This window comes from Taeniopygia guttata, chromosome W (genome assembly GCF_048771995.1).
Source record: "Taeniopygia guttata chromosome W, bTaeGut7.mat, whole genome shotgun sequence".
NCBI classification, from domain to species: Eukaryota; Metazoa; Chordata; class Aves; order Passeriformes; family Estrildidae; genus Taeniopygia; species Taeniopygia guttata.
In genome coordinates this window covers 11,828,598-11,856,429 of record NC_133064.1, presented here as the reverse complement: position 1 = coordinate 11,856,429, position 27,832 = coordinate 11,828,598, and positions in this window count along the sequence as shown.

Here is a 27,832-nt window from a genome sequence, read left to right as displayed (position 1 = left end):
AATGGTCACCTGAACACATACTGGAAACATATGAGCCAGCCACCTGGGCACAAGATGGAAGTTGTAGATTTTGAACCCCAATTTATATGTTAAATCATATTATAAGACTCCAAGCCACTGTAGAGATAATAACGAACAAGACTAGTCAGGCAATGGAATTAATATCAAAGCAACAAACCCAAAGAAGAGCGGCTGTGTATCAGAATAGGTTGGCTTTAGACTATTTGTTAGCTGAAGAAGGGGATGGTTGTGGAAAATTCAATACATCAGACTGCTGTTAGATGACAATGGGGATGCTGTTCTGCATATAGTCAATGATATCAGAAAAATCACCCATGTACCAGTTCAAAAATGGGAATCAATGCTAAATACTAGCTGTTCAGATAACGTATTTGGAGTAGAATGGTGAAATAAGTTAGGCTTCTTCCTTTTATGCGCTGTAGCTGGTCTAATACTTCTTCGTTGTCTGATCCTGTTTCATTTGACTCATCGCCAGTGTAGTCCAAGGCATGGAAGTAGTGACCATACCCATGGACCAAAAGTTGACTACATCTCAAACAGCACAAAGAATCATGGTGTTAAAGAAACAAAATAATATAGAAGATCCCCTCAAAGAAGTGAGACTGATTTGTGAAAAAAATAAGCAAATAATGAAAGGATAGAAAATAAGGAATATTGCTCAAGCCAAACGATTTATAAAAAAGAAGAGGGAGGATTGTGAAAAAATGCATATATGATTGGCTCTTCGCAGTATTCAAATTAATACTATATGTGTTATGTTTGAAGGCAATGTATTAATCCTTTTTTAGTAATGTGGTATTAATCTTTTGTAAGTAGTGTGGTAAATATAGTTTTAGGCTATAGCGTAATATTAAAATAGAAGCTATGTGATGTAAGATACCTTTTTGTGACCAACACAGGGAATGGATAAGACAACCAAGAAATTCTTCACATAGAGATAACAGCAACAGGACACCCAAAAATTCCAAGACGGGATTTTATGGCCTCTTTATCAGACCGTGCCCGACTTCTTCTAAACATCCCGGAGCCAAAAGGATTGATTTACAGGATGAGGGGACAGTTGACAGAAAACAGAAAAATTCCTAGTTTGAAAGGAATATTTGCATCATGTATGAGACTGTCCTAGGGTGACTGTTATGGTGTTTGTATCTCCAATCATGTGTTCTGTTTATGTTTGATGTTATGTTCTATGCTTTCAGAACTGACTCTGAAAGTGAAGGTTTGTTTTGCCTTGTTATCATCTGGTTCACCTCCCCCCATGGTCTGCTGTCTAGAAAAGGCTAGGGCTGGCTGGCTGGCTTTTGCTTTGCTTGCTTGCTTGCTTGGCTTGCTTGCGTTGCTTGCTTGCTAGCTTGCTTTGCCTGCTTGCTTGATTTGCTTGCTTCCTAGTTAGGTTAGCTAAGCAGTCCAATTCTTTCCCTGGACTGTTTCTTTTCCTTTCCTCTTCCTGAATACCATCCAACCTGCTCTGGACTGGGATCTGGGAAACACCAAGGAACACCAGGAGCCTGCACTTTGTGATCTGCAGCAGCCATCCCCAGTGCTGGAGAGCAATCCCAGCGTCCAGACCCGGGCGACCACTCCCAGGAAAGACTTTCTGGATTTGTTCATCTCTTCAGAGTGGTGAAAGAGTTTTGTTGTCATCTGGTGTTGTTAATTTTTTTGGTGCTGGGGAGTGCTTTGTTCATTGAATAAACAGGTTCTTTTCCACTTCTCTCTCAGAGGAAATTTTTCCCTGAACCAGGTGGGTGGGGAGGGGCCGTGGGGGTTTATTTCCTGGGGGCTCCTTTCAGAGGGCTTTCCCCAAATTTGCCCTAAACTAGGACAAATTTTTAAAAATACACATTTCCAAGTACAGCCAAATTGTAAGCCCTCTCTACCTAGTCACCCGCCAAAAAAAACACTTTCCAGTAAAGCCCTAAACAACAACAAGCCTTTGCCCAAATTAAGCAAAAAATTGCTCATGCAGTAGCCCTTAGCCCAGTCAAAACAAAAACAAATGTAAAAAATGCACTCTACTCTGCAGCCAGGAGCCATAGTCGGTCCTAGAGCCTTTGGCAAAAAGGGCCTAATAAAATTCAAAACTAACCACTAAAATTTTAAAGTCAAAACTACAAAAAGTCTAAAATTAACTATACTCCAACAACAACAACAACAAAAATTAGCAGAGTACAAAAAACTCCAAGCTGCCTCAGAAGTTTTCAGCACTAAAACACAACTCCTCCTAGCACCCCGACGACCAGTGCTAAAGTAGATATTCAAAACAAAAGTTCCCTGTATCCACCATACCACCAATGCCACATAGAGCTGTTGCAGCATTTTTGAGAGAAAGAGGACATGAATTATGAAATTTGAGCTACTCCAGTCTAGGCCTCAGATTGAGGCCTGGTGAGGCCTTCAAGCCTCTGACGCAGTTAGAAATTCAGAGCTTGTGGCGCAGATAGAAAATAGTCTTAAGGTGTCATGGGGACCACTGGGTTGTTTGGGTGTGAATTAGTATAGGTTTTATAGTGTAAGGTGTAGGCCGTTTTAAGGAAAAGGTAAACAATGTTAGCCTACCAATCAGAGTATCTTTGTTTTTGTAAACTATGTGGAAGCTTATATAAACTACCACCTTATCTTGAATAAAGAGAGAACGCTTGATTAACCACATTGGTTTAGACATGCGTTTGTCTTGTCCAGCTTTCCGTGTTTCTGAGATTCCCTGGCTTTTAGTGGCGCCCGGAACAGGGACTCAGGAGGCTCCGAAAAAGGCTCCCAAGTTACTTTTAGAGTAACGGGCAGCTGAGTCTGAGTCGCGCAACGAAAATTCAGGTCCAAATCGCCTCATGGCGATAGGGCCGGGATCCCAAATTCACTTTTTGTGAACGGGGATCAAGTGGAACGGAGCAGAAGTCTCCAAACTCCGAATTGGGCCGTTTCCCAACGGGAGGAAAAAGATTCTTCGCATTGTTGTTTGTTTGCGAGAGTCCGTTGGAGCAGTGGAAAGACCTCGGCGTTCACAAAGGATCCGAACGGCGGGTGTGGACGTGGCCGGGGCCGGGAAGCTGGAGCGGGAGTGCCGCCTTGCCAAAGAAAAGCGAGGAAAGGCAACCCGTGGAGGTTGGAGGTAAGCCGCGGACAGAAAGAGAGGGTGAAAGTTCACCATGGATGGGGATCTGCAGGCTTCAGTGCGGCTTCTCTTTCATATTCTCTCAAAGAGAGCTGAAAAAGTTAAAGAAGCCGATTTAGAGCAGTTGGAGCATGGAGGCATTTGGAAGAAAGTTTTACATACCCTGCAGAGCATGGCCGCAGAGAAAAAAGCAGCAGAAGCTGCAATTCAGGCATTTGAGCAATCCACATCAGAACAGACAGAAGTTCAGAAGCCATCTCAGGTTGAAAAATTCTTTAATGTTTGCAATATTCGGCCAGTGCGAGGGCAGAAAGCTCCAGTCAGTCCCTCTGTCAGAGATTTTGTCGCTCATTGGGAGGAAAGCGCAGAGCCAGGCAGCACAGGGCCGGCCGACACGGGACAAAGCGGATGCATGGCCGTGCCCGGAGCGGAAGTGTGCTCGCAAGCAGCGGATGTTAACAGCTCGGCGGTCCCGCGGAGTGAGGCAGACCAGGAAGTGGCCCTCCCGGGTCCCTCGGGAGGCGGGGAGACACCTGAGGAGGCAGGCGGAGTTGGTGACGAAACAGGGCTGAGTCAGGAGGAGGAACTCGGGGGCGGAGACCAGGGCGGAGAAGGGAGCGAGGCGGCGCTGGCCCCTCGCCCCCCCGCAGCGGCAGCGGCGGCGGCTGCCGCGGGTGCGTGCAGACGCAGAGGAGTGGCTCGCCGGTACCCGCCGGCGGCGGCGGCAAACAACCCGGCGCAGGTTGGGGGGGCTGGGCGCCACAATGCTAGCGGAATGGTAGAAGCAGCCACCCAAACAACACCAGAGCAGAGCCCTGAAAATGCCAGTTCTCACTCCACCACGGTAGCTCTGCGCTGCCCTCTCCCACCGAGTTCAGATTCTGACGACTCAGAGCCAGACCTTTCTGTTGTCAATTGCAGCAGGGACAAGCGATCACAGAACAAGATACAAAGACCAAATATGTTACAGAAAAAAATAGCCCGCCTTGCCACCCTCTCAAATCGTCAGGCTCCACCAGTGGAACCTTCCACTGGCCAGCAATTGGCATTGCCAGCAGTTTTAAAAAATCCATTGCAGTCCCGATGGGCATCAGTTGTGAAGGATGCTCTTTTAGACGGTAACTGGAAGGCTGTCAGCTCCCTGGCTTGTCCTGTTATAGTGTCTAATGGGAATGACATTTGGGAGCCTCATGAGTGGAAAATCCTACAATCAGCTAAGCAGACAGTCACCACTTATGGGATCAGATCAGAAGCAGCCAGGAACATCATTCAGTATATATTCACAGCAGATGTGCTTTGTCCTGGTGATTCATCTAACATTGCATCCCTGCTCCTGACACCTTCCCAATTTCTCATATTTGAAAGGGAATGGAGGCGGTTGGCAATTGAAGAGGCCAACAAACACACAAATGTGGGAGACCCCTTTTATGGAGTCCAGCCAGATATGCTGACTGGGCATGGACAATATGCAACCAATCAGGTACAATTTACCTTTCCTGTTGAAATACATAAATTGTCACAGCAATTGGCCCATCAAGCTTTGCTTTTGGTACCAGGCAAGAAAAAGTCAGCATCCTATGCCACCATAAAGCAAGGAGCCACTGAACCATTAGGACAATTTATTGATAGGCTGTCAGCTGCTTTGAAGGACACACCTGACGTGCCACCAGACGTTCAGGAACATTTATTCCGATCCCTTGCTTTTGAAAATGCTAACCCACACACAAGAACCATCTTAGCCACCCTTCCTCAAAGCTGTCCAGTCGATGAGATGCTTGTCAGAGCCACACGCGCAGAACAGAGCAACCAAGCTGCAGCATTCACAGCTGCAATCCAGGATGCAATTCAACAACAAGGACACATCATTGCAGCTGCTTTATCAAGCAACAATACAAGGAGACAGAAGACGTAATGAAAAAGTATAGCAATACTGAGTGTTTTCCAAGATACCAAGAAGGATGGACATTATGTAAATCAAAGTTATTTCAAATACAATGTGGATGAAAGATGAAAATGTTAATAATTATTTAATTGCCAAGAATGTCTCTGAAAACAAAGATTTGAGAAAAGTCAGTCAGATGGAATGTTGGCATTGAGTTCACAATTTCTAATTTTTGAATTTTATAGATAAAAAGATAAATGATAATTGTCAAGTTTTTGTAGGTAATGATAAGATAAGTAATGATTGTTACTAATGTTATATGAATGCTTTGAAAAGATTGTCTTAAACTATTTTAAACATTTCTTGTTGATAGGTTGATCATATAATGTAAGTTGTCTGATTTTTGTGATAAGAATTATTATTAAGATGTTAAGGTATTGAGGTGTTGTTTTAATATTTACAGTCAGTTTTCATATGTTTTATTGGTTTTTTTAGGTGATTGATTGTAAGATGTGTTTTTCAAGATCCTGTGTGTTTGATTTTTTAACTACTCATGTGTTTTCTTTATCCAATCTTCTATGCAGCTGCAGTTCATCTTCTTTTAAAAATTTTTTGTCCAAATTTTGGTTCAAGATTTCAGACTTCAAATGTTCAGATTTTTGAAGAAAAAGTTTGTTTTATTTAGAGAATTTTTCTCTTGAAAGAAATTTTAGACAGGTTCAATTATTTGATGGTTTGATAAATTTTTAATAGTAGGTTTTTTTCTACTTATAACAGTTATTTCTAAGACTTTTGTTTTAAACATATCCTCCAATTAGAGTTTGAGCTCTGGCCAAGCTCTGGCTCTACTTGGATGGTGTGGTTGACCCAGATGTTTTTTGCATCAAAAAGTATTCAAGTCCTTTTGGCTTGACAATTTGACCGTATAGGACAGCTGAGCCTCAAAGGGAGTTTTGGAAAGACATGATCCGGACATGTTTTATCCAAATCTCTGTTGTTTTAAGGTTTGTCAGCTGCTGCAGACTCTGGGATGACAATTTGATAGTGTAGCACTTGGTAACTATGATTTTATATGTAATATTGATTATGTATTATCTGATTGATTTTTATTTGTTGTTAGTTTCTTTACTATGTGCATTGTTTTGTTCTTAATGTTTTTTCATGTTTATAACAAAGATGTTGACATTTCCATTTCTTCATGCAAGTTTTAGGGAACAGAATTGAGAGAGGACCCTCCAGTCCCTGTGGGGGTGTTGGGTTTGTTTGTGTTTTAACAGGTGCAAAATCTGGATGGATTTCAGTGAAGAATGTGGAACTTATCAATTGCAAGAGGGCACTGATCTTTCCACAAGTGGATCAGAGAATGCACAGCAAAAGTGGATTGTGCAAAGATTTGTGTTTCACCCACAGAAGATCGTGGGCTTTGAGTTTTTTTTTTTATAAGTGTGTTTTTAATGATGTTATAGAATTTTTTTTTTGCTAAGTTTTAATAAGTTTTAGTAATGCCTGTAATTTTTCTGTTCATCTTGCCATTGTCTTTCAATGGCAAAAGAAAAAGAGGGATGTCCCAACGTGGATCAACAGAAATTCTACTTGAGTGAGTGTTTTTACCCGTCCAACCAAGACGTCTGGGCAGGACAGATGCTCTTGCTGCATTGATACGAAAAGGCAGAAACAGAATTTTAAAAATAGATGAAAAAGATATCAACCCGCAGTGATAACAACGTGAACAACAACAGTTTGCCTGGAACATCCCGTGATGAATCCAGTTCTGATGAAAATTAATTTTGTAGAGTACAGAAAAATAAGTTGAAATATCAGAAGTGTGAAGTTAGATTTATTAGAAGTTAGTTTATTCGAAGTTATAGTTTATGTTTAGAATTAAGTTTGTTTCTTTTATGTTAAACAAGGCATTCAAAAACCTGAGAAGAATGTGGTGGGCTTCAATGTTTTTATTAAGCAGTGTTTTGGTTGTTGAAGTATCGGGAATCCTTGACATTGACAAGAGAGAAAATATGTGGATCACTTGGGCCAAACAAACCAGGCAAGATTAATTCTGCCTGTTGTTAGCCACACCGTTTAACCCCCTTTTTATACTTGTTTAATTGGAGTCTCGTTGGGTCCCATTGCAGAGTTCAAAACTTGGACCTGAGCTCAAATAAATTTAAATAGCACTCTGGGAGCGCAAGCTGTTGCATTTGTGCAAAACCTTAAATTTACTGATGACAATCTTCAAGAATTCGATCTTTTGGGTTCTGTCCCAGGAAATTATTGTTTAATATTTGGATCTTATGCTACCAAACCAACTCAAGAAAATGGAAAATTGACAGGTGACGACACTTGGTTGTCTCCCAGATCACCATTGTATTACAACTATTCAGAATATTGTAACAATTCGACTCAATCTGTGACACCGTCAAGAGGTGGTGCAGGAAAACTGCCCCCAGGAACCTTCCTCATTTGTGGGGACCGAGCCTGGTCAGCAGTCCCTCAAAATGCTAGGGGAGGCCCATGTTATATCGGTAGGTTGACGCTTTTTGCTCCCACCATACATCAGGTTCTTGAATTGCCTCAGAAGACTCAACAAGCCAAACGCAGTGTTCTCCAAATGGACCCTAATTGTAAAGATATAGTGTCATTGTGGGGGCGTGCCTCTGTAGTAGTAGCCTCACTTTTTGCCCCAGGGGTCGCCTCATCAAAAGCGCTCACGCAATTGAAAACTTTAGCCTGCTAGACAGGAAAACAAATTAATATCACATCTAAATTGATAAGTGAGCTTGCTGCAGATGTAGACGATAGCCGTCATGCGGTTCTACAAAACAGAGCTGCAATTGATTTCCTTCTTTTAGCACAAGGACATGGGTGCGAAGAATTTGAGGGCATGTGCTGCATGAATTTGTCTGACCATTCTCAATCGATTTATAAACAGTTAACACAATTGAAGGAAAACATGAAAAAACTTACCGTAGTGGACACTCCATTTGATAACTGGCTCAATTCTTTAGGTTTTTCTGGCTGGGTCAAAGACTTAATTCATTTTGGTATTGTACTTTTTTCTTATCTTTATAGTTATTTTGATTGTTATACCGTGTTTTTTACAGTGTGTGCAAAAATTAGTTTATCGCGCCTTCACTCCAGCCTGAGTAGCTCAAAAAGAAAAAGAGGGAATTGTTGCAGCATTTTTGAGAGAAAGAGGACATGAATTATGAAATTTGAGCTACTCCAGTCTAGGCCTCAGATTGAGGCCTGGTGAGGCCTTCAAGCCTCTGACGCAGTTAGAAATTCAGAGCTTGTGGCGCAGATAGAAAATAGTCTTAAGGTGTCATGGGGACCACTGGGTTGTTTGGGTGTGAATTAGTATAGGTTTTATAGTGTAAGGTGTAGGCCGTTTTAAGGAAAAGGTAAACAATGTTAGCCTACCAATCAGAGTATCTTTGTTTTTGTAAACTATGTGGAAGCTTATATAAACTACCACCTTATCTTGAATAAAGAGAGAATGCTTGATTAACCACATTGGTTTAGACCTGCGTTTGTCTTGTCCAGCTTTCCGTGTTTCTGAGATTCCCTGGCTTTTTAGAGCAAATAAATTGCCCTCATGACACAGCGCGCCCGTATTAAAAAACTAAATCACCCTAAAATTTTAGAAATAATTACAAACTAGCCAAAAAAAAAACCCTTTAGTCTCACTAAAAAAAAAAAAAACCCAAAAAAATAACGCGTGCTAAAAACGCTCCAACATATAACCAACTACCAGCAGAAAAAACACGCAACGCTCTTTTTACTAATAGTTCTTACTGAATTGTAAAAATAAACCAAAAGTAAAAAGCAGCTGTATAAAGCCCCACACAACAAGTTACCCAAGCTACCAAAAAAAAGGTATTCAAGTCAACTTGCTAAACTCAAAGCCATTCAACTAGCCCTAGACAATGATAACAAAAAAAGTAGCCAAAGCTCTACCTCTACACTAATTCACGAATAGTAGCCAATGATCTGTAAGGTTAGCTAAAAAAAATTTATAAAGCTAATTAGCAGCATAAAAAAAAAAGCAATTTAAGCTACTAATAAATAATAAAACATCTCTACCAAAGTAAAAAAAAATACCTGTAAAAATTTGCCATGTAAATGCCCATATCCCCAAGTGTCACTGTGCCTTCCCAAGTCTCGCTAGCACTAGTGGCTTTGCCGGGTTTCGAACCCGGCGTGGCAGGCGAGAATTCTACCTCGGAGCCACTAAGGCTGTTGCTAGGTTACCAAGTCTCAGCTTGGTCGGAAACTGTAGCACTGTGGCAGCAAAAGCCACTCTCATGTGCCGCCGTAGGCACGAGGTATGGCCTGTTGGAAGTCGAAGCCCCCAGACTGAAAGACACGCAGAGTGACTGACAAAAGCAAGGAGCTGTTCTTCTGGGGGTTTCTGAGTTCCGAGTTTATTGGCTCAAAGAAGATAAGCTCCAAAAGGTGATGGGTACCGTGTGCCCTGCTTGTTAAAGGGGAGGAAACAGCAGCCAACCAATGGGATAACACTTGGGGGTGGTAACAGGGGTGACATGCAGGGGAAACTTCCAATGAGGTAGGAGGGAGGGAGGGGACCCCGGAGACCAGCTTATCACTCTAAGCCCTGGATGGAACTTTCTAGGTGGAAGGGAGAGGTCTCTGAGAGACAGGCAGGCTCCAGGGTGTGGCTGGGGGAGGGGATAACTCAGCAGGAATACAATGAACTGGGTGGAGGGAGGAATGACAGGCAGACAGAGGAGGGAGGAGAAGGAAGGCTGGACCATTTTACAAAAAGAGGTGGACAGGGAGTAACCATAACTGGGGGGAAACTTAAAACACACTCCAACACCCAAGAGTAAAGCCAATGAGGAGCACCAAAGCAATGAACAAGTAGATCAAACTGCAAAAATAAAAGTAAGCACAAAACAGGAACAGGAGCAAGGGGTTCTGAGTGGAAAATTTTGTGCAGAAGTTAGAGAAGTATAAATACTGGTCATTAGTGTAATAAACTGCCTTTGTTTGCACAGCATGGTCTGTTTTGTGTAATTGCTGCAGCCATCCAGGAACATTACTCTTCCAGTGTCTTTTGGACAAAGATGGTGCTTCTAACCCTGATAAAGGGATTTCTGTTTTGCAGTTACAAAAAAATCAAGGACTGAAGACTTTAAGCAGGAATGAAGGATACCTGCCTCTGGACAGGTAGAAAAAAGAAGCAATCAGGTTTACTGTACTGTGTGGGTTTGATGGCCTGGCAAGGTGTCATGAGAGAGTATAAATCTGTGGTGGACACTGGTGCACCCTAATACCATGAGATTACGAAGGGGCGGAATCCATCTGTATTTCTTGAGCAACAGGGAGATCCCAACACCTAGCTGCATTGGAGGCTGAGGTAAGCCTAATTGTGAATGAGTGGCAAAAGCATCCTGTTGTAACTGATCTGGGGGCTCCATGTATCCTTGGCATAGACTACCCCAGGAGAGAGTATTTCAAAGACCCAAAAGAGCATAAGTGGGCTTTTGGTATAGCTGCCTTGAGCACAGAGATTAAACAGCTGTCTAGCTTGCCTGGTCTCTCAGAGGATCCTTCTAATGTGGGGTTGCTGCAAGTTAAAGACAGCAGGTGCTGATTGCCAGCATAATGGTGCACGGGCAACAATATCACTCCAACCAAAGCTCCCTGGTTCCCATTCATAAGCTGATTTGGCAACTGGAGAGCTGTGTGAGGGGATGACAGCTGGTCTGTGAGCTAGGAAGAAGAAGCTGATAAGAGTCATGTTTACCCCTGAAAGGAATTCTGCCAAGGTCATTGACATGGAAACCGAGAAGAAGAAAAAGATAAACAAAAGGAACCTGCAGTTGGATGTTAGTTGAAAACAGTGGTGGAGACTGCTCTGTACCAATGAACACTGTATTGATTTATTGTAACCAATGAATAAGTATAAACTTTGTTGGGAATGTATAAACGACAGCATGCTGTTATAATAAACAGAGAGAAGCCTTCTGAAATTGTATAGTGTTCTTCTGTGTGTCGTGACCATCTCAACAGTGACAGAGATCCAAGGAATGGTCAGCATAATTTTATCACCCTTTAATAGTCCTATATGACCCATATGAAAATCTAATGAAGGGTGGAGAGGAACAGCAGACTATCATGGTCTGAATGATGTCACACTACCACTGACTGCTGTTGTACTGAACATGTTGAAACTCCAATACAAACTGGAGTCAAAGGGAGCCCAGTAATGCCACAACTGATAGCACTAATGCATTTTCCTCAATCCCTTTGGCAGCAGAGTGCAGGCCACAGTTTGCTTTCACTTGGAGGGATGTCCAGTACATGTGGAACTGACTGCCGCAGGGGTGGAAGCACAGCTCTACCATTTGCCATTGACTGATCCAGACTGCACTGGAAATGGATGAGGCTCCTGTGTTGGAAGACTGTGACTGAGGGGGATGATAAACTCCCAAACAACCCTGAATTTATTCAAAACTTGCTGCACCAGCTAGATGCACATAAATCTATGGAGCCCAATGGGATTAAACCCAGAATACTAAAAGACTTGATCAATGTCATTACAGGACCTCCCATCATTATTTTTAAACAGCTTCAGGAGTGTGGAGGGGTCCCAGTTTTCAAGAAGGGTAAGGAAGCCCCTGGTAATTACAGGCCTGTCAGTCTTACTTCAGTGACTGGTAAAATTGTGAAGAAGGTTAATCTGGGAGGTACTGAAAAACACTTAAGAGACAACAGTCATTGGTCAGAGACAGCACAGGTTCATGACAGAAAAGTCATGCTTAATCAAGTTAATTTATTTTTATGACAAGTTCACCCATCTAGTTGATTAAGGGGAGCAAGTAGATGCGGTGAGTTTGGATTTTAGCAAAGCTTTTGATACTTTCTCTCACAGTGTCCTTCTGGATAAACTGCCCTGCACGCAGCTAAACAAGTCCATAATAGATTGGGTCGACAATTGCCTGATGAGTAAGGCTCAAAGAATTATAGTAAATGGGGTTACATCAGGCTGGTGGCCAGTCACCAGTGGGGTTCCCAGGACTTAAAGGCTGGTGCTCTTTAATGTTTTAGAAATTATCTGCATGCAGGAGTCAAATGTACATTAAGTTTGTCAATGATACAAAAATATGAGAAACTGTTCACACCCTTGAGGGTGGAGAGGCCTAACAGGGAGATCTGGTTAGACTAGAGAGCTGGCCAATCACCAACTGTATGAAATTTAACAAGAGCAAGTGCTGGATTCTTTACTTGGGACAGGGTAATCTTGGTTATATATGCAAACTGGGGTACAAGAGGCTGAAGAGCAGCCCCCTGGAAGGAGATCTGGTGTGGATAATCTCAGTTGAGTCAGAGAGAAAAGAGAGAGAATTCTCCCAGGCCTAGCCTGGGAAAGTTAGGACAAGGAATGAAAACAATTATTATCTCTTGTCGGAATCTGTGGGTATTGGTGATTCCGAGATTGTAGAAAGTCTCTGTCTTTCTGCCCCGTTGCCAAAGAAGGAGCCATAATTCGTCTGTGCTGTTTTCAAGGTTGTTTATTCTTGCTTATCTATAACATGTTCTGCTGCCCTGCCGCAGGTCTGTCCTGCAGGGCAGCATGCGGGGCTCTGCCCCCAGTAGGATGTTACAAACATCATATACCAGAAACTATGTGTACTATATTTGCAATAATGTGCCAATATCTATCATCTACGTTAAACAGCGTGTCCCCAGCCTAAACCAATAGAAAAATGCCAACACTACAGTGAAACATGGAGGACATGAAGAAGGAGGAAAAGGACAAGACACACCCAATTTCCTCCATCTTGTCCCCTCTGAACCCCTAATCTAGAAACCTAAAATTTTACTTTTGCACCCGTGCCACACTTAATTATTACTCATATCAAACACTCAGAGCTTGTAATTCATCCTGTAAGACTGAAAACTCCTCTCCATGGACAGAGATCACAGACAGTGTCTCTCGGGGCTCTGTACAGGGGGGTTCCTGACCCCTGCCAGGGTCCCAGACCTGCCAGGGCAGCCAGAGGGAAGCCCTGGATTCCCACAATCTCTCTGTTCATATTGTTTATAGATATGTTCTACCACAGTGTGCTATTCATAGTGCACCAATGGTGTGAAAGGTTTTCACTTTGAAACCAATCATATTTCAGCTTAGCAATCCTGGTTATAAAAGAGGAATGCTACTTGTTAATAAAGATAATTCTTTGCCTTCTGAAGATAGAGTCTCTTTCTTTCTGTCCCTGCCTCAACAGCGACAATCTGGTGTAAAGACGTTTATTTTGTATTCCAAGGACAGATACAAGCTAGATCTCTGTAGTTGCTCTTGGGGGATCAGGTTTATTCAGGATGCAGAAAGGCCCTGCCTCGAGCTGCTAGACACAGCACGTGGCTGGGCCTAAGGTGATGGGGGAGGGGAGAGACAAAGAGGGGAGCAGGGATTCCCGGAGGACGCTCCAGGAGGAGAGGGGAAGATCAAGAGGGCGTCCAGCCCCCCGGAGACCCTTTATCAGGGGGGCTCTAAAGTGGGCTTGAACAGGACCTGGGCCAATGGGGTCACAGGCACCTGATGGTTCAGGGGAGGGTTAGAGGTGGGGGTGAACCATACATTCTGGGGGGTGAGATGGACCAGTCCATTTGGCTTTTGGACCCTTCTGTAGGTGAGGGTTATTGTCCAGCCAGTAGGGGGCGTTATATTCGTCCTGGCTGTACTATTGTGGTTCTTAATCATATTTATCTACCCTTCCGAACAATCTGGGGGTTTGGGTCAATGGCATGTAGACTATGAGTCAGCAGTGTGCCCTGGCAGCCAAAAGGCCCAACCATGTCCTGGGTGCATCAAGCACAGCATAGCTAGTCAATTGAGGGAGGTTATTTTTCCACTCTACACTGCACTGGTATGGCCCCATCTAGACTACTTTGTGTAGTTTTGGGCTCCTCAATATGAGAAGTTCATCACACTACTAGAGTGTGTCCAGAGGAAGGTGACCAAGATGGTGAAAGGCCTCAAGGGCAAGACTTATGAGGAGCAGTAAAGTCACCTGGTTTGTTCAGCTTGGAGAAGAGAAGGCTGAGGGGTGACTTCATTGCAGTCTGCAGCTTCCTCAAGGGGGCCAGCAGAGCAGGAGGTGCTGATCTCTGGTGACCAGCAATAGGACCTTGGAAATGGAATGAAGCTGCATCATGGCAAGTTCAAATTGAATATTAAGAAAAAGTTCTTCAATGACAACATGGTTGGTCAATGGAACAGGGTCCCCAAGCAGGTGGTCACAGCACCAAACTTGACAGATTTCAAGGAACATCTGGACAATGCTCTTAGTCATATGGTTCAATGTGAGGTAGCCCTGTAAGGAACAGGGAGTTGGACTCATTTATCCTTATAGGTTCCTTCCAACTTGAGCTATTCCGTGATAACACCTGCAATATACTGATTACATCATCATGCAGGGCAACAGAGCAGAGGATGTGTTTTAGAAAGCTTTCAAAATAATCTGGATTGTTCTTTTCCCTAGTTTTGCTATAAAACAAAGCAAGGTCAATGGACCTGCACAGCAGATTCAGTTTTTAGGAATACAATGGCAAGATGAGCATTGCCATATCCCAATGCATGTGATCAATAAAAGAACAAATGTGTCTCCATCAACTAGCAAAAAAGAAAGACAAGATTTCTTAAGCATTATTGTGTTTTTGGAGAAGGCATATTCCAGATTATAGCCTGACCATAAACCGTCTCTATCGAGTGATGCAGAGGACAATGGTTTTAAATGGGGCTGTGAACAGCAACAAGTCTTTGACATTTTATAATTCTTCTTTTTTTAGGTTATAGTTGCAACTTGAATATATACTTTTCAGAAAGTAATATCCCTATTACTACTTGGTTCAAAGCATCAACAACTACTGAAAAAATTATCCTGTGAGCAGTTTATCCAATTAGAGTTTTGAAACAGGACTGCATCTCCTCTTTGAAATATCTGATGAGCAAACAACGCAACAATGCCAGCATTAGTCAGTCATCCTCATAAATAGTGCAAACAGATAACATTCTCTGTCATCTGCAACAACTGAAGCAATCTCAGAAAGATACCTGATGTATCACATTGGTGAAAAATTTATAGAAAACAGTGATAAGAAAACAGTGATAGATGCTGCCAACACATTACAATTTTTAAAATTCTCCTCTTGCAAGGAGTGGGGAAGGACGGCTGGTTGTTTTTTTAAAAGCCTCTTCTACAGCTCATTTCAGTCAATTTTACCTATGCTGCCATGAACTAAATTTTGCAGAAGTATTAAACAACTTCTGACAGTGGTCTTCTGCAGGTTCCTAAAGGATGTATTCTTCATTTCAGTTCAGGCAAATTCAGTACTGCTTTATAAACTTTTTATCACTTTCCAAACTGCATTTTTCCTTTTCTTGTCTATAAGCAAGAGGAAGATCAAGAGGCTGAGATACCTTGGTGAAAAAACAAAACCAAAAATTCTTCAGAAACCACAACCAGAAATCTGTTCATGATCTAATTACAGATACTAGCTCTTTGTTAATAAAGCAGTTAGATTTGCTTTCAGAATTTTCATGCATTATATATTAAACTGTCGATTACATTCAGGTTTCTTCTCTCCTGTTCAAGATTACTTTCTTTTACCCTGTTCCTGCTCAATCTGCACAAGTGAAACCAAGTTTTGAGCAAAAGGTGTTTCTTCTCAAATAAGATTTTGATGAAGCACTTATTGATTCTAGAAAGGCAAAAGGGAAAATAATAGAAACCACCTTATTTTGCTACTTGTCGAAGATAAAACAATTAGAAAAATTCAGTGACTTATCCAGATCTATGCAGGGAATCAAATCTAGATCTCCTGTATATCAGTCTGTTACCTCTGTTGCCTCCACAGAATAGCAGTTCCTCCCAAAGCATACATTTCAAGCACTACAAGAAAAATACAATTAATTTCAGAAATCTAGTCAAATGATTTGCACTCATCTTTTACAGATGAAAGTTTGAATATCAAATTCTGAAGGGATACTCCCAGTGCTCAGAGAGGGTGCCAGAGAGTATAGCATAATTAGTTAAAAATACAAATTATCACTTAAAAGGATTCACCCAGAACCTCACACCACTCATCTACCATGACCTGTCCCTGTTTGGAAGTCTTCCACTCTCTCTATTCTGTGGGAGAAGATTGTTTTCTGCTTATAGAGAATATGTAGAATAGGTTTTATAGGTTTTATGCAAGTGCTCATAAAAAAAAAAAAACACAAAAAAAACCAAAAAAAAAAAAAAAACCAAAAAAAAAACCCAGAAAAACCGAAGCAGTGTTATTTAATCACTGACTTTTGAACAAGCTTTTGAAGAGTAGACAGATGGTTCAAGAACAAATGACAGCATTGTGAGAGCAGTCAGGGCCATGGAAGTCACAGATCTAAAATATTTGCTTTCTTGTCTTAATTTCACAGAATGCCACCTTCTTTTACTAATAAATAGCAGAAAGGGAAGTTCCTAGTCTGTCTCATCCAGACTATTCACTGTGATAGGAAAGACAGGTGGTAATGTCTTTACAAATGACTGGATGAGTGAGGGTCTTTATAAGAAATGGATGTTAATGTCTTCAAAATAGATCTTAAAGTCTCTACCGACATCAAGCCACACAAGTTTGTTACAGAACCCAGTTTGATCAGAGAGTTTTAACTCCTAAACTTTAGGATAATAGGAGAAATAGGTCTGCACAAGGTCTATTACAAAACCCAGTCTGAACTTCCGAACTTTGGGGGGGAAATGACAATACATGTTCAAAGGGGAATATGTGGTAGGCTGAAATATCTACCCCCTGCAGCCACCCCAAAGTTACCAGACTAGCCCAGATCTGTGAGGCCTTGGAGGGAAGTAATATCAGGAGCAAGGCAAAAGATTCCAAAAGAGGCTCCAACCCCCGATGTGGTCCAAGATGTTTATTCCATGGGAGGAAGTGGGAAAGAGAGCGAACAAGGAAGGGACAGAGTCTTATCCAGTGCAGGGAGGGCAACTTGGCTCCCAGCCAATTGGGTCAAGAAAGGAAGGAAGGATTAAACTAACATGGTTACAGCTACAGGGGTCTCTAGGGAGGGAAAAACCATTCCCCAGAGCAATACAACACCTCATCTCTACATTCAGGTCCCAACTAATGCACACTACGTCTCGAGCGTTGGGACATGTGACTTATGTTAAGCATCTGGTGGATGATAGGGGTGAATAATGTTAGTTTGCCTAAGTAACATGGTCCTCCCAATGCTTTCTGGGACACCGCAGGCCAGGCTCTATCCCGGCAAATGAAGAAAACCCCAGGAGGTAGCAGTTTTGCTGCACCTTGCTCTGGTGGTAAAGGTCTTATCCAATTGTTGCAATAATCTGTGGAATTATAATACCATGAGGAGCTAGGGGATATCCAAGTGCTACCATTTTTTATACCAGACAACTCTGAGTCCGTCGAATAATATCCAAAAAATAGACAGTAATTGCCCAGCATAGAACCCAGGATGTCTAGCTCCTGTGGCTCCATGCTGGTTATATTCAACCCCTGGGCAATTGTAACAGCTTGTGCTCCCAATGGGTTCACTGGAATTTCAAAAGAGTCACACCAATTTACAAAGGTTGGTCTGCTCTGGATATTCCACCATTGGATCGTGCACCAACTTGACCAAGCCTCATTCAAATTTTTGTGCACCATGGCTCTAGTCCAAGGTCCAAATTCTTCCATAGAATTTAATGGAACTCCAATTAAACAAGTACGAAAAGGATCAGAAGGTGTAGCTAATGATAAGCAAAATTATTCCTGCCCTGTTTGATTAGCCCATGTAACCTACATGTTTGTTTGCTGATTGATGTTATGCAATCCCTGCATTTTTCTTATTATTGCAATGATTATCATCAATATTATTTGCGAGACAATTGCCATTGTCGCCACCGTTGCTGATCATGTCTACACTGTACCCAATATTCTTTGGCCTCATCCCACTGACTGTCATGAATGTGATGCTATTGTGGTACTGCTATTCCTCTCCCACACTCTGCAGCTGTAATCTGACTCCGTAATATAATTTGATTTGCTACGTCTTGTTTTGCCAGGTGTAATTGAATCCAAAGCAAACTTCGCTGATCCTATGTTTCAATAAGGGCTAAATCCTGGCTAAAATTCCAATGTTGTAAAAATATCCCTCTAAGGGGTTCAGGAGGAAGTTGTCTTCTATGACTAGGACCTAAAAATATTTCTAGCACACACTCAACATTAAGTGTATTCAGTATACTAAAATATCTATTGCAAGCTAAATTAGTAGAGCTAAATTTTTGCTTTTTCTTGTGAGCTATAAAGAGATTATTTTCCTGACGGACTTGTCACCACCACTTCAGTTTGCATTTAACACACTGGACCCTAAACCATTGTTTGCAAAAATAGCCATGAACGGGACAAGCTTGTTCAATTTGGTTTAAGACCTGTATTGGAAGTGGTAGTAAGCTGTCATTACTGGTTACCATTACCCCAGGTCCAGTTAGTTGGCCCGCATTTGATAATAGCTGTGGAGAAAAGTACAATCGTTGTTCAGCCGTCAGATGCTGGAGTATCAGGTTCAACTGTGCCTGGAGTCGGTGTTGTCGCCGATGTTCTGCTTCTGGACAGAGCATTGACTGGCAGGTGTGACTTTAGATAAGGCTTCGCCCACTTAGCCGGAATCCAGCAAATTCCTTTATCTGTAAGTAAGCACATGTAACCTCTTCCCATTAACTTCACTGTGGCTGGCCCATCCCACATCCCCGTTTCTAGGCTTTTGAACATGACTTAAATACCATGAGGCAATTTTTCACTTGGCCTACATATGAGGGCATGGTGCACAAGAATAGGTGGTTCATCCCTATCTCCTGTTGTTCTGAGGTAATTAAGTACAAATATAGCCTTAGCTGTCCTTTCTTCCAGGGATAACCCTATCATTCTTCCTTTTTGTTTTTGCAGCATGCCCTTGAACATCTGATGGACTCGCTCAATAATTGTATGACCTGTAGGGTTGTGTGGAATACCGGTATCATGTTGAATACCCCACAAATTACAGAAACGCTTGAATCGTAAAGAACAGTAAGCTGGGCCATTATCAGTCTTAACGGCTAAAGGGACTCCCAGTACTGCAAAGCAATTGTACAAATGTTTCTCAACATGATGTGCTGTTTCACCTGTTAAAGGGGTAGCCCATATAACACAAGAGTAAGTATCAATACAAACATGCACAAACTTCTTCTGACCAAATTCCGCTACATGTGTTAAATCCATTTGCCATAATTGCAAAGGTTGGGTACCTCTTGGGTTAACACCAGTGCCTAAGCCAATGTCATACCTTTGACAATCTGTGCAGGATCGCACGATGCCAGTGGCATCAATAAGGGGGATACCGAATTGTTTAACCAACATCTTTCTGAATGGATGTAAAAAGGTATGAGAATTTTTTGCTTGTTGAAATTTATCAGAGTAACTTTCTGCCTTAGTCGCTCCCCGAATCTTCTTGAGACACAGGGGAGTGACCCCTGCAGCTAACTGTGCCTCTGCCGGGCAACAGAAGCCAGGGGGCTTCAGATTAGCACAGAGGCAACGAATCAGTGTAGAGGTAGAGATTTGGCTGCTTTTCTCTTTTTGCAATGTTTAGGGCTAGTTGAACGGTTTTGAGTTTAGCGAGTTGGCTTGATCTACTTTCTCTTTCAGTAGCTTCTGCGACCTGCCGTGTGGGGCTCTATAGGGCTGTTTTCTACTTTCATTTCATTCTCACAATGTGGTAAGAACTATTAGTAAAAAGAGCATAATATTTTTTTTCTGCTGGCAGTTGGGTATATGGTGGCACATTTTCAGTACATGTTATTTGTTTTTGTTCCTCTTTATCAGTGAAAGATTTTACCTTCAGGCTAGTTTGTAATTATCTTCAAAATCTTAGGGCAATTCACTTTTTTCAATCTGAGCGCAGTGAGTGATAAGAGCAATCTACTTGCTCTATGTAGCACTGGTGGCATGGTGGGTAGAGGGAACGTTTGCTTGGAACATCCACCCTAGTACTGGTAGTTGGGGTGCCAGGAGGAGTTGTACTTCAGTGCTAATCGCTTCTGAGGTGGCTTGGACTCCTTCATAGGCTTCTAAAATTTCTTTCTCTGTTGGAGTATACTTGGCTTCAGACTCTCTGTAGCTTTGACTCCAAAATCCTCATGGTCGGTCTTGAGTGTAACCAGGCACTTTCTGCTAAAAGCTCCAGGACAAACTACGGCTTTCAGTTGCAGAGTAGAGCACGTTCTTCACATCTGGTCTTGTCCTGACTGGGCCAAGGGCTTCTGAATGAGCAATTTCCTGCTTAATCTGGATGAAGGCTTGTTGTTCAGGGCCCCAGTGGAAAGTGTTCTTGTGGGTGACTAGGTAGAGAGGACTCACAATCAGTCTGTACTTAGGAATATCCATTCTTTAAAAACTTACGGTGCTTAGGAAAGCTTGTGTTTCTTTCTTTCTGGTTGGTGGAGACATCACTCAATTACTGACACAAAAGCCAGAGTTAAAGCAAGTGACACAAGATCAGAAGCCACTATTGAGTCCTATTCCCTGAAAGACCTTCATAGCTTAAAAAAGGATTACACTCGAAGACCTGATGAATCTATAGTTAGTTAGTTAGTCCGTCTTTAGCATGCTGCAGGCAAGGCTACAATTTTAGACGGTAGTGAGGTGAGACATTTAAGATCCCTGTCACATGATCTGGTTATTGACCAAGGAATGATGACGGGGACTGACTCTCAGAGTCTCTGGGCACGGGTCCTGGGAAGTGTGGCACAAAGATATCTGTGTGAAGATGCTCTCTACATGCAGCAAACCCAGTGGAAGACTATAGAACAAGATTTCCACACTTGAGGGAAATGGCAGTGGCAGAGATTGTCTTCTCAGATGACGTAAACACTGTAAATCCAGACTTGGTACCATGTACATCTGTGATGTGGTGAAAACTGGTACAACTTAAGCCACAAGAATATGCTTCTGCTTTAGCAATAATAAAGTGGGATGACAGTGAGGAGACCGTGCTTGATCTAGCAAGGAAGCTCCGAGCATATGCAGATACTGTACATAGCCCAACACATGCTAGAATCACAGCAGTAGAAACATGTCTGCAGAAATTAGAAGATAAGCTTGCCCTAGGTTACAATATAAAAATGTATTCTATTCCCATCCTTAACAGCTGTTGAAACCAGGAGGGGCATTGTTTTTTTCCTTATCTCCTGTTACTGGGCCCATCAATATCGTGCGACATGACTAAGAGATAACTCCCTCTGGGAGCCATTTTTGTTTACCAGGTAATCAAGGACCCACCGCATGACTCAGAATAACATCAGCCCATTGTGAGATGCTCCGCCTAGGGGGGAGGAGCTAAACATCCCCACCTAGATATAATCTGGGTTTTGGGACAGAGCAGTCAGTTCTTTCCACTGGTTTCCAGAGGACAAGAGCTACCAGATTGTTTCTGCAAGATCACCACTTCAACAAGACCGTTTCCTCTGGACTGCTACCACCACCCTAACTAGCAGGGTGTCAGGTTGGATTCTGACTCTGTAAGTGGTTTTTCTTTTGTATTATTGCATGTATTTTGGTGTTGCAGCATTTCTGAGAGAGAGAGGGCATGATTTATGTCTGGAATGAGATTTGAGCTACTCCAGTCTAGGCCTCAGATCTGGGCCTTGTGAGGCCTTCAAGCCTGTGATGCAGTTAGAAATTAAGAGCTTGTGGCGCAGTTAGAAATTATATTAAGGTGTGATGTGAAGCACTGGGCTGTCTAGGTGTGAAGTAGTATAGGTTTATAGTGTAAAGTTTAGTCCACCTTAAGACAAAGACAAGCAATGTTATCTTGCCAATGAGAGTGCCTTTGTAAACTGTAAACTATATAGAAGTGTATATAAACTGCCATCTTCTCACTAATAAATGGAGAAAGTTTGATTAACCATATTGGTTTGACATGCGTTTGTCCAGTCCAGTTTTCCTGTCTTATGAGGACCCTGGCTTTGTTTTGGGGTTTTTTTCCCCTTTTCCTAATAAATTATATTTCTGACTGGTTTTGCTTTCAAACCAGAACAAAGATAGAGGAGAATCACAAGAAACTCATATTTTTCTCCTTAGAGTCATCATGGCACTTTTGTTTCACGTATTTCTCCACCTCAACTGGGTTCTGAATTTGTTTACGTGGAAAAACCCAGTCTACAGGGTCAGAAAATTCCTTCAGGGTTTGGCCCATATTTTCCTATTCTCCACACTACTCAGGATTTTCCACACCTGGGTCAGGAGTCTCATCAGCTCCTCTGGACATCTCAGCCCTCACTCTAGAGAAGCTGCAGACTGTATAAAGGATGTTTACCAGATTAAATACCAGAAAGATGGTATCTTTAACATTCAGGGGAAACTGAACATTCTCAAAAAGTGACAGAACAGATTCAAAGGGGAAGAAGGAAAGGAGAGCCTGGAAAACCTCACCCCCTGCTCCTTCTCTAACAAACTGGGTGCAATTGCTTATAAATCCCCAAAACATGCTACTAGAACTAGGATGCAGGGTAGGACGAAGAAACTATAAACCATACATATCTTGAACAGACTCCAGTATCTTTGTAAATGCCCTATAAATAACTATCACCAAGCCCAGCACAAAAGCTATTCTAATCTGTGCTCCTCTACTGTAAAAACTATCTGTTAAGGACAATAATCCTAGTGGCCAAAAAAGTATTAAAACCTCAAAAAAGGCCAGCGACCAGAACCACATGAAGGTCTCCACCTCAAGAGACATTACAAGTTCAAGCAACATGGCTACTGACTGCTTTAACCCACTACAGAGAAAGCACAACCAACATGCAATCAAGAAAGGTTTTTTCCACTTTCTCGGGCTCACATGTATTTGTTCTGGTTTAGGGCAAATTTAGGAGAGAACCCCTAAAGGGGTTCCTCTAGGAAGCAGATTCAATCAGTTCCTGCCCCTAACTGGTTCAGGAAAAAATTCTCCTTGGAGAAAAGCGGAAAAAACTGTTATTTAAACAAGAAAACCTAAACAGTATTAAACAATAAAACTTCTTGCTGCTCTAAAAGAGAAAAAAAACTCAGAAACGTCCCCTCCCCAGGCTGCAGCTCGGCTTACTCAGTCTCTTATCAGTCCCTCCGGCGCTGGAAGCGCCACTGCCCCAGGCCCAGTCCCGTGGGCCACAGGTGTAGGTCTCAGATTCAGTCAAAGAAAGAAATTGAGAGTTTCTAGCCAGGCAAAAGCCTGGGAAAGAGCTGGGAAATAATGTAAATAATTCTTTATCTCTCTTGTTTTCACACTGTTTATAGTTAAGTTCTATCACTGTGTGTCAAGCACTCTGAACCAATGTTGTAGATTGTTTTCACTTTAGGACCAATGGATTTAACCTTTGTGAAGCTCTGTATAAAAGAGCAGTGTATTTTGAATAAATCGGAGTTTTACTCTCACAGCCTTCTGAATCAGTCTTCTCATTGCCGTCCTGCCTCGACAGCGACATCTGGTGACCGCCGACGTGGACTCACGCCTCACTCTGAGGTACGGGGTCTGACGACCCCTCGTGAATCTACGGCCTGGGCTGGAGACCTGCACCTCAGCGTCTTGCGGGGGGGGTCTCGGCGGTGCGGCACTGCGCCACCAGCCTGTGGCTGTGGACGGACACCTTTGCCTTCTTAAAAAAGGTAACGCTGAAAGTCCGCGCCTTCTGTAGAAGACTGCGGTTCGGCTTCTAAGAGCCGGGACTGTGCGGGATGGGGTCTCCCTGGAGGAGCGGACTGTCTTGTCTCTAAAAGTGGACATTCGCTGATGGGAGATTTCATAGCGATGGGGAATCAGGCATCTGCAGCTGATCGGATGGTTTTATCCACCTGGCAAGCCTCTATCCCGCAGATGAGGGCTCGGATCTCTGAGCAGGAACTGATACGGCTCTTAATATGGGCTCGAGATCACGGATTCTCCGCGGACATTAGGCGGGCCTTTGATCGAAAGCTCTGGCGTGAGATGGGGCGGTGCCTCATGCAGCAGATGCACCAGGGGGACGCGGAGGCGTCCACACTGTTTGCGGTCTGGGGGCGTGTGTATGTGCCCCTGCGGGAGGGGGCCCCGGGGAGCTCAGACTCCGAGGGGGTTCTCTCCAGGAGTGACGCCGCCGCTTCTGTATCTAGTGGTGTCTCGGGGAGAAGGGACAGGCGGACGGGCCGAGCAACGCCCGATCCCTTCCGGGCGCGGAGCGGGGTGTCGGGTCATGGTGGAACGCCCCGCAAGCCTCCCGTGTCGCCGGGGATTCCTGCTGGTCCCAGCGCTCCCCAACCCCATGGCTATGCTCAGCCTGGGAATTTTGTGCCGGCCAATCAGCCGCAGACTGCACAGCAGACTGTATCCCGGCCAGCTGAACAAGCGCAATCTGCTTTTGGCACGGTGCCAGTGCAGGCGCCTGCTTTTCAGACGGCGCTGGGGGTGCTGTTAGGAAAATAAGGCCTTTTTGTTCATAATATAGAGTTTTCACATCTATAAAATAGAATTTTCACTAAGAGTTTTCACTTGTCTGAACATGTTCTCATTTTGCCAAGCATTCCAGAATATCTCTCAAGGACAACTTCGTTACACACTGTCTTAGGGAGTTAAAACTAATTTAGGGAGTTGAGGTTGTTAGGCATCAAAGCACCTAAGCGAATATCTTCAAGGACAGTTCCGTAATCTTGTGGAATGCGAGTAAACGTGCCTAGAGATAACATTTCTTGTTTTGAGAGAATTCCCAGATCACAGGAACAACCTTGAGGAAGACTACTGGCCTTCATCCCACGACCACCAAAAGGCAGAAAACGACCACCTAGCAACAGAGTGCACCTGCGCAGAAAAGACACCAGAATGTCACACTTCCGGAGGAGAAGACCCAATAAGTTGGGGGGGAATGGGGCACGAAAGTGCGGTAGTTGGAATAACTGCTGCCCAGCGCGCTGATTTGCTTTCGTTTCCTACCATTAATAAATCTTTTTAATTGGATTAGAAAGCCTATTGTGCTCGTTCATAACAGTGCCATCATCGCAGCCCTCGGGCTCGGCGCACCCCCCTTTGCACAGCCTGTTGGGGGCTGTCTCGTCTGCGCCACAACAGCCCAGACTCTGTCCGTCAGTTGACCAGACGGCTCCTCTGGTTCAGCCCTTGCTGGGGCCCCTCTCCGGTCTGCAGCTGGCGGGAGGGGCGGTGCAGCCCGCGGCGCCGGGCGCTGCGGGGGCAGTGGCCCCCCTGGCTCCTTCGTTATCAGCTATGGAGCCTGCGCAGATGTGGGCCTCGCTCTTAGCTGCCGCTGGGGGCAGAGATGCAGCCTTTCGCCCACTCGCTGGCGCAACCCTCACTTCCCGTGGGGGCACAGGTTCTGCCGGCGGGACCGGCGCAGCTGCTTCCCGGAACGCCCCGCTGCGCGACGTGTGCTGCGACTGATTTGATTTCTTTCACGGTGCCAGCGTCAATGGTTCAACACCATGTTGCAGGGGGCACTTCGGTGTCGTTTTCGGCCCTCCCTGCACCGGGACTGACGCCGGCACTGGGGGCGGTGCCTGCTCTCCACACCACGCCTGCTGTGGCGCCGGTGCTCCCAGCGATGGGGACGGGCGCCCCGCCAGCCGCATCCGCGGCTGGAGCGGTTCTGCCTTTCGCCGTGCCCGCCGCTCCGACGGCTTCAGCCGTGCCTCTAGCCCCCCCCCCCCCCCCCCGCTGTCTCGGCAGCAGCACCTCTGCCTCTTGCCACGCCCGCTGGTGCTTCAGTGCCCGTGATGCCTGCTGCGCCCCAGCAGCCAGTGCCGTTCCTGCCACCGATGACCGCAGCTTCAACGCACGTCGCATCCACGGTGTTGCAAGCTTCTGCTGACCCTTTCGTCTTGCCCTCTGCGACGGAGGGATCCGCCGAGAGGCCGGTGATGGTTCCAGTCCCCGCCCCGTCACCAGCGGCTGGCCCTCCTGGTTCGGGAGCTGTTGGCTCGGGGGCCCAGCCCAGTGCTTCGGCTTCGCAGTCGATAGCCGCTTCCCCAGCCTCGGTGTCTCCTGTCAGCCCATCCTCCCCCGTGGATCGCAGACTGTCCCACACGCCCCTGTCACAGGAGGCAGGTAGTGACAGCGATGATTTGATCTCTTTATTAAAAAGTCAGCTCGGCAGGGGGCTCAACGAGGAGCTCGCCCCCGCTGTTGTAGCTTCTCCGGTCGCCGAAGGGTGAGCAGGCATGCAGAGTCTGTCCCTGGAGTCCCCGTGGCACGCTGGTAGCTGGAGGTGAAGAGGTGTGCAGTCTGTATCTGAAGTCCCAGCAGACCGTCCTCTCTCCTTTCCTCCTGGCACTCTGGTAGCCGAAGGGTGAGGGGATGTGCAGAGCCTGCTGCTGAAGTCCAGCAGCAGCTGTCCCTCTCCTTCTCTCCTGGTAACACCAGGAAGTGTGTGTCTGCTTTGCTCCTGCTTCCCACAGCCCAGTCCACTCTGGTCCTCTGTAGGTTATGGTGACAGGTCAAACACAGACTAGGGATGGGGTTCCCTTTTCCCCAACCAGCACACCCATCCAGCCCCCTCCACTGTGCCCATCTTTTCCATTTAGGGGTGTTTTTCATCCCCAAAACCCCCTCCCATGATTCCACTGGATTATTTTGCATCCCAGTCCTAGAATGGTAGTGAGGGTGGGGGGAGGTAGGTGATTCCCAGGAACAATTAGCTAATTAACATTTCAATGTCAGTACTTAGCCCAAGCCAAGTGTCCCAGCCAGGCTGTTTTGTTCATAACATGTGGCCCCTGCCTCCCTGTCAGGTGTCTGTGCAACCGATAAATCCCCATCACTTTTGGGATGCGGTCTGGCAAAGCGCTTTGGAAGCGTGTGATTTGGATTTGTTAGAGTGGGTGGGAAAGCCTGGTGGTGCGGTTCTGAACCCGCCTCTCAAGGAGGATGAGACCGTGCCTAGCAGCCAGTTGGTTCCTCTGTCCCCCCCAGGGGGAGCAAAAGGGGGTGGGGGTGACGATGCTTCAGTGCAGCATAAGCTGCAAGCCTTTCCTGTACACAAGGCTGTCCCAAATTTGGGACAGCAGGACAAGCACGAAGTTATAGCTTGGAAGGTTGTACAGGATTTGCAGGACAAGGTGGCAAAATATGGGCTGGGTTCTGCCCCATTGATGCAGGTCCTCAGAGTGATAAACACTGACCTGCTGGCTCCCTATGATATCAAACATCTGGCCTCTGTGTTGTTCCAACCTGTGCAGATGGATCTTTTTATGAGCAACTGGAGGAGGATGGCCGAGAGGGTTGCAGCTGAGAATCAACATTATCCTCAAACAGACCCTAGGTGCCGTGTGGGGGTGGATGCACTCATGGGACTCAATAGCTTTTCCAATCCTGATTTTCAGGCCACTTGGCACCACATCGTACTTGAGCAGGCCCAGAAGGTGGGTTTTGCGGCATTGCTCAAGACCATGGAGACAGCTGCTCCCAGGCAACGATATGTAAAGATAGCACAGGGGACCAAAGAGTTGTCCCTGCCATTTTTTTAGAGGCTTGCAGCTGCTTTGGAGAAGCAGATTGAGGATGAGACTTTGAGGCAGGTTTTGTGCAAAACTTTGGCAAGGGACAACGCAAATGAGGATTGTAGGAAAATTATAGATGCATTACCAGGCGATCCGTCCTTGACAGACATGGTCGAGGCTTGTTCCAAGGTTGGTACAGTGGACCATAAAATGTCTGTTCTGGCAGCATCTTTGCGGGAAGGCCTGTCGTCCTCAGGGACTGGTCGGCACAAGAAGGGGAAGAAGAAGAAGGGCAA